This window comes from Lagenorhynchus albirostris, chromosome 4, assembly GCF_949774975.1.
Source record: "Lagenorhynchus albirostris chromosome 4, mLagAlb1.1, whole genome shotgun sequence".
Classification (NCBI taxonomy): Eukaryota; Metazoa; Chordata; class Mammalia; order Artiodactyla; family Delphinidae; genus Lagenorhynchus; species Lagenorhynchus albirostris.
In genome coordinates, this window is record NC_083098.1 from 14136027 (window position 1) to 14150173 (window position 14147).

Sequence of the window (14147 nt, forward strand, 5' to 3'; positions counted from 1 at the left end):
TTGTTGTTGAAATGTAATGTGAACCTCACATTGCCATTTTTTTTCCATTTATTTACTTATTTAATAGGTTTCAGCGTGGTCAAGAGAGTGAATGTATCTGACGTAGATGCACTGCGCATAATCATCAAGAACGTTGTTTACTTCAGTTATCAGTGGCCCGTTTATCTGGTTGGTATCCGAAGCAAGTCAGATTTGCCATGATACTTCACCTCATGGTAATTAAATCATTGATTTTAAGGGAAGAACCATAAAATGAGTTTGTGTGTCAAGTTATATACAGGCAATTCACCATATGTCTAACCAGGTCACATAAAGGTTAGTTAAGGTGTTAAAGCAGTAATTTGAAATCTGGGGTAGGGGCTAAAGGGGAGGTACTAGTGAAGGCGAGAAGTCAAGTTGTGTAGAGGCCAAACAAAGAGTGACGTAGACTCTGTTTACTGCCTTGAAGTGAATTTTATTTGTACCCATTTCAAAAGAAAACCTGATGAACAGGTATGTTGGCAGTGTCTTCACTTTGACAGGTCGGGGTGGGTGGGGGAGATGGAATTCTGTTATCTCTGCACACTTAGTGTTTGAAAGACATTCCAAGATCAGTAGGTGGATAAACTTGGTTTCCAGTTGAGGCCTTAAAATGTTAATCTTGGCCTGTTTTTTCTTGTTTATACACTGAGAACTACAGTTATAAAGATAGAAGAAATATTTATTCACAAACGAAGAATGGATTTGACTTTCAGTAAAGATTCATGTTAAATGTCCACGTTGCACAGTCTTTCCTTGGCTTGCCTCTCTTCTCACTCAGTTTGTTTTCATCCACACCTATACTTTCAGTGATCATGATTCCATTTCTTGCACCCCTTTTCTCATAGCCTCATCATTTCTCAGTTATACTTTAAAATAGCTTCCTAACATCTGTCTACTTTTCCCCTTTCCAAACTGTCTACCATTTCAGGAGCAGCAGGGATATCTGATCCTACCACGCTCTCATCCATGACCTTTAATGCTTCCAGGATTACATCCTGTAGCATACAGGGCCCTTCAGCTTCATCAAATCCTTACCTGCCATTCTGTCCTTGTCACTGCCCTTTCCCTCCCTACATTATAGCCTATTGACTTTTAATGGTTCCTCAGTTTATCTGCGGGCTCATTCATTCATGATTCTGTCCTTTGGCACAGTGCTGCTTCCTCTTTCTGGAATGTCATTCCTACCTCTTCTCTTGTTTGCCTGGCGAAGTTTTATTTATCCTTCATGATTCTGTTTGAAGGAAATATTTTTTCGTCTGTGATACTTTCCTTGGCAGAGTTTGGTTCTTCCCCTCTGTCTTCTCCTAATGCCTTGACTACATCTCTGATTTGATTCTCAATGTAAATGTTTTCATGGCTCCCTCACAGTACTCAGTAAACCCTTTGGGGACAGACACCGCCTTCTGTTTTCCTCTTCATCCCCAGCCTTCAACGCACTAGCTAGCAGTGATACAGCTGTCATGCACTGAATGAATAAATTGATAACTGCTTTGTGTTTTAGCACCATGCTATTTATAGTGTAGGAAAAATTCTAAGAATATGATTTAGTTCCTGTTTTCAATCAGGTTGTGATTTTATTTGGTGGACAAGATGTAAACACATGAAATAATTGGGAACACAAGATAAAGCATAGTATACAAAGGAATTATGTGTATTTTAAAAGTTTAACATATACACACATAATACACATGGTGGTTTGGAGGAAGGGCAAAGATCAAGTTTAAGTTATGAGATAAGCTTCTTGGACTAGATAAAAGTTTCATGGGATAGTGAGGGAGTTGAGGTTGGTTCGTGGTCTGAGGCATGAGCAAAGTGTTGGTTATTGGATTGATGAGTCCTTTGCATGTTTTGTCTAGCTTATTTTTACTAAGTCTTAGATAGGTTTACTGTATAGGCAAATGTTGAATATTTTTATTTTGTAAAGGGCCAAAAATCAAATAGGGGAAATGAGAACAATGCATGAAAGTTGAGGTGGATACTAGGTATGTATTGGAAAGGGATTAATCCATTTGAAACAGAATCTGGGCTGAATAAAGTTCTACAGGCAGATGCCCAAGTAGGAAATGGAATGATTGACAGAATCATCTTATAATGGCAGTGAGGTAAGACCTCTCTTTAGCTTGCTTCTAAAGAATAGTTGTGAACAGTGTTTACTGGGGTCAAAGATGTTATGTCTAGAACATTCTTTACCCTCATGGGGAAAATGAAAAGAAAACCAGAGATAACAAAAACAAGCCAAATTCATTAGTTTTCAGGGGAACAGTGAGAAAGGGTTTAAACTGAGTTGGGGCACGACTGTTTTGATGGGAGAGAAACCATCTTCCTGGGGAGTCAAAAGAGAGTCCCACCTTCCCAGTGGGAAGGTGTAGAAGGTTCACAAATTGAGCAAGTAATTATGTAGGGCTCTAAAGGCTGAAATCTATAACCACAATGTTTAACTATACATTTCTCACTTGTCTATTAGTTTCCTGAGTACATTGAAGATAATGCTGCCTCAGCCTAGGATATGTGAGGCAGAAAGAAAGGTAGGGAACTCTAAGCCATGTTGTTTCCCTTGGGTCCTGAGGCCCCTGGCTGGTCATCTCCTCTGCACATTCCATAGTCTTCCTAAGTGCATTTTGTAGATGATGTTCAGAGTTTTTAGTTGTCGTTGTCTAGTGGGAGAAACAGGAAGAAATACTTATATCCATCTCAGTCCAGAATCACTTATAATTTTTAAAGCTCCTGTTTGGTCCTTGCAATTTAGGATTAGAGCGTGCTGAATTGATAGCTTTTCAAACATAGGGAGGTAGTAGTGGCTTCAAGTTGCTGCGTATTTCTAGGCACCAAAAGACAAACTCTGATAATAGCTACATTTACCATATGCCAAATCCTCTTTTAAAGCACATCATAATTTCCACAATACCCTGTTTCTACCTCAACCCTATGTTGAAGGGAAACTAGGGCAAAGAGAGGTTTTTAAGCTTTGCCCAAGACCCCAGACCATCTGATAACATAAACTCAACTTTTAGTCACTGTGTCCCCTTTACTGTTTGACGGATACATTTTTTTAGGACTCTGGCATCCTAAATTGGGAATCACCAACTTTCAGCAAAGGATTAAGGAAATTGGTGATGGAACCAGAAGCTTAAAGTGATAGATTGAGAATTCTGTATGTGAGCCAAAAAGAACTACAACTACAAATTTAAGTTTTTCCCACACTTCTCCTTTGCGGTAGAATAATTTTTACAGCTTTTATAATTAGGGAGTAACCAACACTATGAGTTAAAACCAGGGTAATAACTGAACTCTTCAACATAGAAGTAATAGTTCTTGACAGTATGGTGGTCTGTGATGTTATTAGGTTGTCATGAAAACTTAAACTACAATTTGAAAGTGGGCCTGAGGGCCCATTGTACTTGCACATTTGTAAATTTTCCTAGACCAATGTAGTATGAGTTTCTTTACTTTGTCAAGTTTGTAAAATTCATAAGCTTTGTCACTTAAAGTCAGGTCCAAAGCAAACTGAAAACTAACATTTGATATCTAGCCATAGCTCTCTTATTTTCTCTTAATTTCTTGCTGGAAACAATCGGTAGAGGTGGCATATTACTAACACAATTTGGTAATACGTAGCAAAAAATCTCATTTGTTATTTTCCAGTTTTTAGGGTTAGTGGTTATATTTTCAGATTTTCATAGTTTGATATAACTCTTTTTAGATATTACCTAGGAAGATGTCTTGTTTCTGTGTGACACATTTGAAAGCCAAAGCCATTTTAGGATACTTTTGCCACAACTGAAGGAATCCAGCCGTCCTGTAAGTACCTGGTGAATTTCAACAGTATTCTGGTTAGTCAGTGTGGTCAGTGCTTCAACTTGAATTGTTTGTTTTGAATCAGATACTAGTGCAAATTAATCTAATACTACCCTCCCCCCCTCTTTTTTTTTTTTTTGGTCCAGAAACGAAGCCAACAATACTAATGCATGGGGGGGTTATGATGATGATGATGTAAAAACCAAACATTTATGAAATAACAAAGCAAGAATTGTTCAAGACACAGACACTGGGTCTGGTTAATTTTTCCACCTGACTTCTTATAAATTCAGGCTTCTGCAGCATTGCTTATGATATTTTCAACATGTCATAGTTCCTGATGATAAAAATTTCTGTAGTTTTGCCAGAGCTTTAAGTTTTTAAAGATTTTTTTCTTTTGCCTTTATCACAAGTGTTGAACATGTGAAGAAGTAAACATTACTGAGTTGTACAGTACGTATAGGCTGAATTTCTATGAGGCTGCTGGATTGCTAGTCAACTTAGGTTATTACTCATTTCAGCGTTTCTTTACCATATCGTTAGCTATGCACTAAGGCCACTGTAATTGCACCAAACTCGTTCCTCTCCTTTATGCTGAATTGAATGTATTACCAAGTTCTGTTACTCATCCTCTTTTGATCTCCAGAGTTCACCCCTAAAGTGCATTCTCGTTTTCATAATCCTCTCAAGGCTTTCATCCTTGAATGACTGGATTTTGGCACGGATAGTTAACTGATTTCTCTGCTTGCTTTTTTCCAACTCCCTGTGGAAAAGTTGATCTGAATTTTAAGGTACATGGTAGTAGGTACATTATAAGGATGCAGTAAATGCTTATTGATTGGTTAGAAACAAGTTCTCAGAGGTAGAAAGTCAGATGCTTTATTCGAATGTTGGAACTTTAATGATTGAAGCCATATTTTATTTTTTTGGTTTGGTGAAAAATCTTATGAAATTCAACTAGGTTCTTTCTTTACACGCCTTCTACACTTTAGTTGTGAAATGTACACTCTGGCTCTCCTATAGGTGATGAAAGAAAAAAAAAAGTGCTGGTTATTAACTTTGAGTAAACATTTAGTAGTTCACAATAGTAAAGGTGAAAGTAATATTTTCTTTACAGAGGTTTTCCATTTTTGTCTGTAAAATGTAGACATTTAAAAAGATTAAAAATTATGGTGAAAGTTAGCAGGTGGTGTGGGCCACATAAACAAGTAAAAGAAAGAAAAATTAGCATTTTATAGTACTTTCTTACATCCGTGAGATTGTTGAATTGAATTGATAACGATTCGTTTTGGGGAGCTTATTTTCAGTGTGTGGCTTTCTGTGCTCAAGAAGAAAAATAAAATGTTAATCTAATTCTAGTTTGTTGCTTTTCCATCAGAGTCTTTGAGCAAATTTAAAATTGTCTGAAAAGTGTGCAGTGAGAGCTGTGTGAACAGTCCTTTGCTTCTGTTGTTTTGTGTTTCACACATCACTCATCCATGCCCAACAGGTGTTCTGCCAGCTGTGCCCAAAACGTTTCACATGATTTAGAATCTGTTTCCACGCTTACCTTGTACAGGGGCTATTTGCTGTAAAAGGAGTTCTCTGATTACATAGTTCTTTGGCACAGGTGAAGGACTAGAAGACAGAAAAGCGAGTCGGATTTGAGTTCTACCTGCCTGTCGTCGTTGCTTCAGAAAGAGGAGGAAGCGGTAGGATGAGGATTGGTTTTCTGTAGCCCTGATGCTGCTCAATTGATTTTTCTTTTCTTCTTCTGTACTTTGGCATGTATATTATATTGTGGAAAGGAAGAACTTAAATGCAGTCAGAGTAACTTTATTTTCACAGCTGCGTGAAGATGCAGTGAAGGAGTTGGAATTCTCAGAGATTTTAGAGCTATGTGGCCTATTAAAATAGAGGAAAAGAATCTCTACATTTCACCACTTCGATGAAGAAGTAAAAAATATGTAAGGTATTTTCTATCTGTGAAGTTAACTGATTAGTGATCATAACTGACTGGGAACATGTAGGAAATTTTGTGAGTATATAGTACTCCTGTCAAGATAGTAAACAAATTTTAGAACTTCTGAATATTTATGTTTCATGCTGCTGAGATTAAACTATTCTTGGTTTACTTACAATTAATCAACCAAAGAAACAGGTCTCAATAGGCAGTAAATTAAACAGAGCCATTTTCATGCTCATAAGTAGGGTTTGCCTTCGGCCATAAATAATCATGGTTGAAACATTTCATTTTCAAACTGTAGTTATGTGTAACAGATACTATGTTTAAATGTCATCTTATAGCTAATATCACATTTAACTGTTGCTGCCACTTTATGGTATACCATTATTGTACTGAATTCTAGCCTCAGAGTATAACACCGAATATAAGCAGGTATTAAGAATTTTTACCTTAGAGTTGCAGGCATACGATAGAGTATGTCCATGCAGATAAAATGGTCATATGTGCGACGCTGAGAATATGTTTGCATTTTGTGAACAAAATAAAACTGATTAGGAGCTAGGGGTTGTCTAATACTTTCTCCGCATATTGCACTGTATTGTAGAACAGCTGTGACCTGAAGCACTGCAGTATCCTCAATCAGCAAACCTTCCACTCTTAAATTTTTACTTTTCCCTATTACTAGAAAATAAAACAGCTAGACCTCTTCATTCCAAAGAATATCTCAGTATAATGCAGTAGTCTCGTATGGCGGAGAAAAGAGCTGGCCCCGGAGTCAGTTGTCCTGAATGTGAATTCTCACTCTTCCGTTCACTACTTGTCTTTACCTGTAAATGAGGATAATAATAATAGTACCTAACACATAGGTTTGTTTGAATGTTAAATGAATTCACATGTGTTCAGTGCATAGGACGGTGCCCTGCCTAAGCCAGTCTGGCTGAGCTGTCGTCATTCAGAGGCTTGGTCCTCCCATACCTGAAGACTGTAGGTTGAGAAATACTATTGTGGGGAAGTGGAACTTCATATATTGTCATTTCTTATGGTTTTCATTTTTAAAGTGAAGGAAATTGAAATGGAGTGCTGTTAAATGAATCGTTTAAGATTAAACAAGTAATTAGTGGTAGATTTGGAACTGGAATTTAGGCCTTTTTCAGTGTTTGGCATCTGCTCTGTTCTTATCTCAAGAGCATTGAAATAATTTTAATAGTTGTCTTTTGTACTTTTGATGCTCAAAATTTCTCTTTTCTTTAATTTTTAATTTCATGAAAATAGTTAAAATGTTGCAGATGTATACAGTAGAAACTATTTAATATTCGTATATCTCTAAAATCCCTTTAAAAATTCTCACTTGGAAAAGGGTTTGTATGTCTTGTTATACAAGAATACTAAAATAAGGAAACCAGACTTCTTTTGTACATCTTCTCTTCTATCTGCCAGGGTCTGGAGCTACTTAACATTCTGTGCCATAACAAGTGATAGCAGTTTTTAAATTCATAGGTTAGCTCTTAAAATTAATAATGTATTATTGCTTTGCATTTCTCTGGAGGCCAGGATTCAATTTATCACACTTCCTGTGTAGATACATATTATAGCTGAAGAGAAATTGTTTTGTTTGTTTAGATGACCTTGTATAGTTTCCTTCAAGAGCCTGATGATTTATATTGTAATTTTTGCAAAGCTTGGTGTTCACAGTAGGGTGTCAGTTAGATGGTGATGTTCGTGCTTTGTGGGTCGTTGCAGTGGTTAAGTGAAGCTTCCTGAAGACAGGACTATAAATATAGGTCCTAATCACCTGCCCTTAGTGATTTTTTTTTTTTGAACTGAACTTTTTGCCTTATTGTGATGCTACCGCAATGTTTATAGTGCAACCTATATACCTGCATTGGCTGGAGAGATTGAATGGCTTGGCTGTCTGGGACATGTAATAGATTCCAGCCTTTTTCCGTGACATCATTATTATAACAGACTTCTTTGAGAATATGAACAGCAGCTGTGCACTTTGGTGAGTTTTACATTATGAACCATAACAACCTTTTCAGCTCTATACAAGTGATAGGGCAGCTTGATGCTTAACAAATGAAGCCAGGCTCTGAGCTGTGAAACTGTTAACAGATCTAGTAATGACATGGGCCCCATGTATGGAACATTTCATAATACAACTGGGGAAACCAGGGGTGACCGTCATTTAGCACATTGGCTAAAAGGTTTTTCTCTACCTCTTATTCAGTATAACTTCACAGAATCAGTAAGAAATTGACTTGTAGTTTGTGTCAATAGATGTAGCATATCTTCAGTTGAATTTTATTTTGAAAATATCAGGTTTTCCAGCATCTGAGCGTTCCATTTCCAGCCTTTAAATAGAAAAAAAGCAAGTATTATTTTCCTCGAAGTTTAAAAAAAAAAAAAAGCTTACTTTTTACCATAAAGGTAAGAATCTAACGTGATGATGTGAAAAAAATATCTTGATTAAAACATCTATGGATTATGTTTGTGTAGGAAAATAAATATATCTATTTCTAATCTGTGTAATAGTAAAGCAGAAATAAATAATTTTAGCAGAGAAATTTATATAACTGTTACAGGCCTACCTTTAAAATTCTTTATTGTATCTTACCAGACTTTTTCTTTCTGAATAATAATTTATTACTGTGATTTGCAGTGACAAACTGTATGCCTCCCATGTGTCTGTTTTTTGTTTTAAAAAAATTAATAACTTGGAAATGTCTTTTCCTGGGATATGTAAAATTCTGCAGAGTGTTTTAAACAAGAAAGATCAAAATTCCTGAGATAGGAAAATTTTTAGAAGAATATCCTTTATAATTCCCTATTTCATTAAAATTTATACTATGAGAATAACAATGATCTCACAAATAATCATGTACAATCCTTGCTAAAAGAAGTGAGTACTTACTGGGCATATACCCAGAGAAAACCATAATTCAAAAAGACACATACATCCCAATGTACGTTGCAGCTCTGTTTACAGTAGCCAGGTCATGGAAGCAACCTAAATGCCCATCGACAGATGAGTGGATAAAGATGCGGTACATATATACAATGGAATATTACTCAGACATGAAAAGGAACGAAATTGGGTCATTTGTAGAGACGTGGATGGATCTAAAAGAGAAAAATATCGTATATTAACGCATATATGTGGAACCTAGAAAAATGGTACAGACGAACTGGTTTGCAGGGCAGAAATAGAGACACAGATGTAGAGAACAAACGTATGGACACCAAGGAGTGAAAGTGGTGGGGTGGTGGTGGTGGTGGGCTGAATTGGGAGATTGGGATTGACATATATACACTAATATGTATAAAATGGATAACTAATAAGAACCTGCCGTATAAAAAATAAATAAAAATGCAAAAGAAAAGCCACTGATAGAGACCAATGAATATATCCATAAGTAAGAATTACCTGTTTTAATATAACAAAAATTGTATCTATTATCTACTCATAGTTTAAACGTTGAATTTCTGAAATTTCTTTTGGCTTTGTATCAAGCATGTAATCTCCTGTAACAAGAAACTGTAAAGTTGCCTTTTAAAAATATTACTTTTTTTCTAATTGCAAAGGTAATATATTTTAATTATAAATTGTAGCAATAGGTAACATAAAAAATTGATCCCCCCCCATTCAGAGAAGATCAATGTTAATTGTTAGCTAAGGTCTCACATATTTTTTTTCAGTGTACATCCTATGTTTTGAACTTTCTTTTTCTTCCTCTTTATATTTGAGCATCTTTCCACGTCACTACAATAAAGCTCTAAAAGGTGGAATAATGGAAATAGGTGATTTTGAATCTGGTGAAGAAAGACCTTTTAATTGATAGAAAAGAACTATGCTAGTTATCTCTGCCTCTCATTTATATTTTCCTCATATATTAGCATTTAAAGGCAACTATAATTTTTTAAAAATCACAATTATATTAACCTTTTAAAAGAAAAATACTTGGGCTTCCCTGGTGGCGCAGTGGTTGAGAGTCCGCCTGCCGATGCAGGGGACACGGGTTCATGCCCCGGTCCGGGAGGATCCCACATGCCGCGGAGCGGCTGGGCCCGTGAGCCATGGCCGCTGAGCCTGCGCATCTGGAGCCTGTGCTGCGCAACGGGAGAGGCCACAACAGTGAGAGGCCCACGTACCACAAGAAAAAACTTGGTTTCATTATCAAGTACAGAAGAATGTGCCACAGACTGCTTAATGTCACTTTTGCAGGGTTTTGTTTTGTTTGTTTTTTTTTGTCTCCAGTTTCTGCTGAGTACTTGGAAATGGTTGCTTTTTTTTCCCCCAGAAATCTTATTGTGGGGGGAAAAAACAGTCTCATTTAGACTTTGGTTTTAGTATTTGCCATTATATTTCTTTGCTCATTGCCATTAAAATATTAGTTCATATTCCCTTTATAGAATGTATTTTTACAGTAAGGTAGAGGCATCTTAAGCTAGTTCAGCTTTTACTAGCAGGTGATAGAAAAGAGTACCTGACATAGGCTTTCAGTTAATTTCCTTTTATAAGAGCCGGAGATCACAAAGGTGAACCTACTCAGATTTATGAAATTCTTATCGAACTGACCGATACTTGGAGGTTTGAGACATGATATTTTAGTGGGGGAAAAAAAGGAGTTTTGGATTTGTAATCATGCCTCTTAGAGGCTTACAGATTGCTAGATCTTCACCCTCACAAGTTCCTTACATAAATTTCTTAACCAAGACTCAATTTTCTCATCTGCCAAATGGATGTGTTAATTCCTATGTGATGCAATTGCTGAGAATAAAATGACTTCTGAAAAATAAGTATCAGACTTAATATTAAGTCTTAATAAATGTTATTTTTCTCAAATAAAGTTTTCCAGCCTCTAAATAGAAGCATGAATAAGCACATCACATGTGCAGATCATGAAGCCAAAAAGTTCTTGTATGTTTTGTTTTGTTTTTATTTATATTAAGACTTTATTTTTTAAGAGCAGTTTTAGGGTCACAGCCAAACTGAGGGGAAGGTATAGAGATTTCCCATATAGTCCCTGCCTCCACACATGCATAGCATTCCTCATTATCAACATCCTCCTCCAGAATGGTACATTTGTTACAACTGGTGAACCTACATTGACATAGTATAATCACTCAAAGTTTATAGTTTATATAACAGTTTACTCTCCATGGTGGTGTACATTCTATGGGTATGGACAAATGTATGACATGCATGTACCCATCACTATGGTATTTTCACTACCCTAAAAATCCTATGTACTCTGCCTGTTCACCCCTTCCCCTGGTAACCACTAATCTTTTTACTGACTCCACAGTTTTGCTTTTTATAGGGCATCGTATACTTGGAATCATACAGTATGTAACCTTTTTGAATGGCTTCTTTCACTTAATAATATGCATGTAAGTTCCCTCTGTGTCTTTTCATGACTTGAGAGCTCATTTCTTTTTAGCACTGAATAGTATTCTGTTTGGATATACTACAGTTTATCCATCTACCTACTACTGAAGGACATCTTGATGGCTTACGTAGTGTTTTATATTCTTAATTTGAGTCTTTTTTTCCTAGTCATTTGAGAGGGATTTAAATAGTACAAATTTACATGTAATAAATATAATCAGTTGTATCTTAACTTTGTAATTCATGGTTCTTACATTTTTCTTAATGCTATTCAGGGAGTTTACAGTATTGCAAATGCAAAATCAAAAATGAAATCACTGTGTAACACAAACTCCAGCTGATCTTGAAAACTAGACCGCATTCTCATCCCACCCTTTATTCAGTATTCCTTGCTTCTCCATTATAATGGGCTGTAACATTTTGCATTTGTAAGAGTTTTTCTATTTCCAGAATATTTTTATGTCCATTCATGAATTCTATCCTGTGACAACTCTGTTTTTAAGCACTTCTCCATGTTGTTTAGACCCTATCCATTGCTGTCATCTTTCCGATGCTGAGCCTTTAGTTCTTCTCTTTGCTGCTGCTTGAATTTTTTTTTCCTCTGGAGAAGAGATTCCTTTGTAATATACTGCTGGTATAGTTACACAGTTCATCCTTATAACATGGGTAGGTTAGCTCTTTGGGACAGTGCTGTATACACTGTGCTTTTCAGGAACATTCAATGACTTTTTTCTCCCACCCACAGCATAGAGATTAGATGGGAAATGAGCTAAGTACCTTTATCCTTTTTCTTTATTCTTTCTCTTATTAAACCAAACTGGTTTACTCCTTGGGTCCCAGAACAAATCTCACTCAATACCCTGTCTCGGCTTCGCTGATTCCATGTTTGAGTGAAGAGTGAGACTGACTATATTTCAGATTTTGATTGTATAAACTGTGCAACTTTGGCTAAATCATTAAACTTTCTACCTCTACGATGCAGATCATTATGGCTGCCACACATGGCTGCTCAGACTGTGTACTGCACAACTCTAGGGACTCCGTTCACATAGATTACAATATTTGGAATGCCCGACATCCTCTGCAGGATTGTTATGAGAATTACACGAGCTCATAAAGAGAGTAGTTTTACGTAATGATAAAGAGTACGGAGTGGAGAGCCCAAATTGCTGGGATTATAACTCAGCCATTCCACTTATTAGCTGCATGATCTTGTGAGAATCATTTAACCTTTACTGTACCTCACTTCCCATATTTTTAAGATGGAAACAACAGTGCCTGTCTCATAGGGATAGTTTGAAAATCAAATGTGTTAATATTTATAAAGCACTTAGAATAGTTCCTGGCATATACTGAACACCTGGTATATGTTAGCTATTTTTCTTACAGTAGGAAAATTATTTACTATGGCGTTGCTGCTCTGTAAGTGGTAGTTCATTACATAAGGTTTATTCTTCACATTTTTGGTCCTTCTGCGTTAGGTCTTTTCTAACCCTTATAGTCGGATTATCTTTTCTTCTTTAGAATTTTACACAGCAGGAATTATATAGTAGGCATGAGATTTAGCTTGGAACTTAATGCTGCTGTATAGTATGCATATTTCTCTTTCTAGAAGACCAGGGCCCTCATCTGTACCTTTAAGGTTTTCTCAGCTTTTATCACCTTCTGCCTCAACTATGACTGGTGTTGGTGGAAAATGATCCAGTGTTGCCCTCTGCTCTGTAGGGAGTTGCTCTCCTAAGAGTCTGAGGCTTGAGAACCAGAAAAGACAGCAGAAGTGGTAAACTCATGGTCTCTTCTTTTTAAAGCCTTTTATAATCCATTTGATTATTTAAGATTAACATGCTCAACAGTGAACAATTAAAAATGTAATTAAATTCTACGGTATATGGTCAGACTAACAGAAAGCAATAGGAGTTTAGAAGAAAGCAGTGTCTGTAAGAGCTGGGCTAATGAGAAGAGGCTTCCTGTGAGGTGCAACTTAAATGGAGTTGTATGTGGACTGATGATGCTGAACTAGACCTTCACACAATGCTGATAATGTTCATGCTTACGTTAATACTAATAGCTAATGGTTACTAATATTATTCCTAAGAGCAAACGCTAATGCAGCTTGCTATGCTAGACGTTCTTACTGCTTTACACATATGTACACATTCAATTCTTACAACAAATCTATGAGGCAGGAACTACTATTATCCCCAGGTTAAAAATAAGGAATTTGATATTGCCAATGGATTTTATTTAGTTGTGATCATGATTACAAATTTAACTTTATTTCACAATAAATGAAAGCCTTTACAGTTTTTCGAGATCCAACATTTTGAAATTATGTTCCATCATACTTTCTTTAATCATGCCTTATAATCTTTCTTTTATTTCTTTTTAAATGAAAGTTGTTTTTATGATAGCTCCCTCCTGATAAAGACATAATATAATTATCAACAACAACACAAAAAGATAAAAGACTTTCCTGGTTTGGAATGTGGGGTAGAGCTTATTTTATAACTTCTTTTATAATTTAGGTCAGCACATCAGATTTTAATGGTTTCTTATTTGTCTGATTAAAAACAACTGGTAAAGCTCATCTCCAGCAAGAAAAGATGGAGTTTTGAGTTTGCAAAATATTTATGGTGGTAGAGTTCTGGATTTAATTTCTAGCTACTTGGGTGCCAGTAACAGACTAGAATTTGCTTTTTAACAACTTAGCTAGACTTAGTGGTACTCTTGTCTAACTTTATAACATAAATTGTGGATCATTGGCAAATCCCGTCAGTAGTTTTTTTTGGCAGCCTTTTGGTGGAAATAGACTTTGACTTTTATTATGTTGTTTAAAGGAAAAAAATTGAAATTAATCTGTCTTTTTTTTTTACTCATCAGAGAGACTGTCCTGTTTTCAGTTTACAACTGCGTCTTTTTTTAATGAGCTGTAGGCTGTATTCTTTGTGATATCAAAGAAAATTAATTTCTAATAGAAATAGAAATCATTTAAGAGGT

General features: G+C 36.0%; 1 protein-coding gene across 1 annotated transcript in view; it reads left to right on the forward strand.

Annotated features, from left to right (window-relative positions):
- BMPR1B (bone morphogenetic protein receptor type 1B) overlaps positions 1–14147 on the forward strand; it is a 424915-nt gene that overhangs the window by 200262 nt on the left and 210506 nt on the right. The window contains exon 2 of the mRNA XM_060147586.1: positions 68–215. The gene's annotated coding sequence lies outside the window, so the exon portion shown is untranslated. The remainder of the gene's footprint in view (positions 1–67; positions 216–14147) is intronic.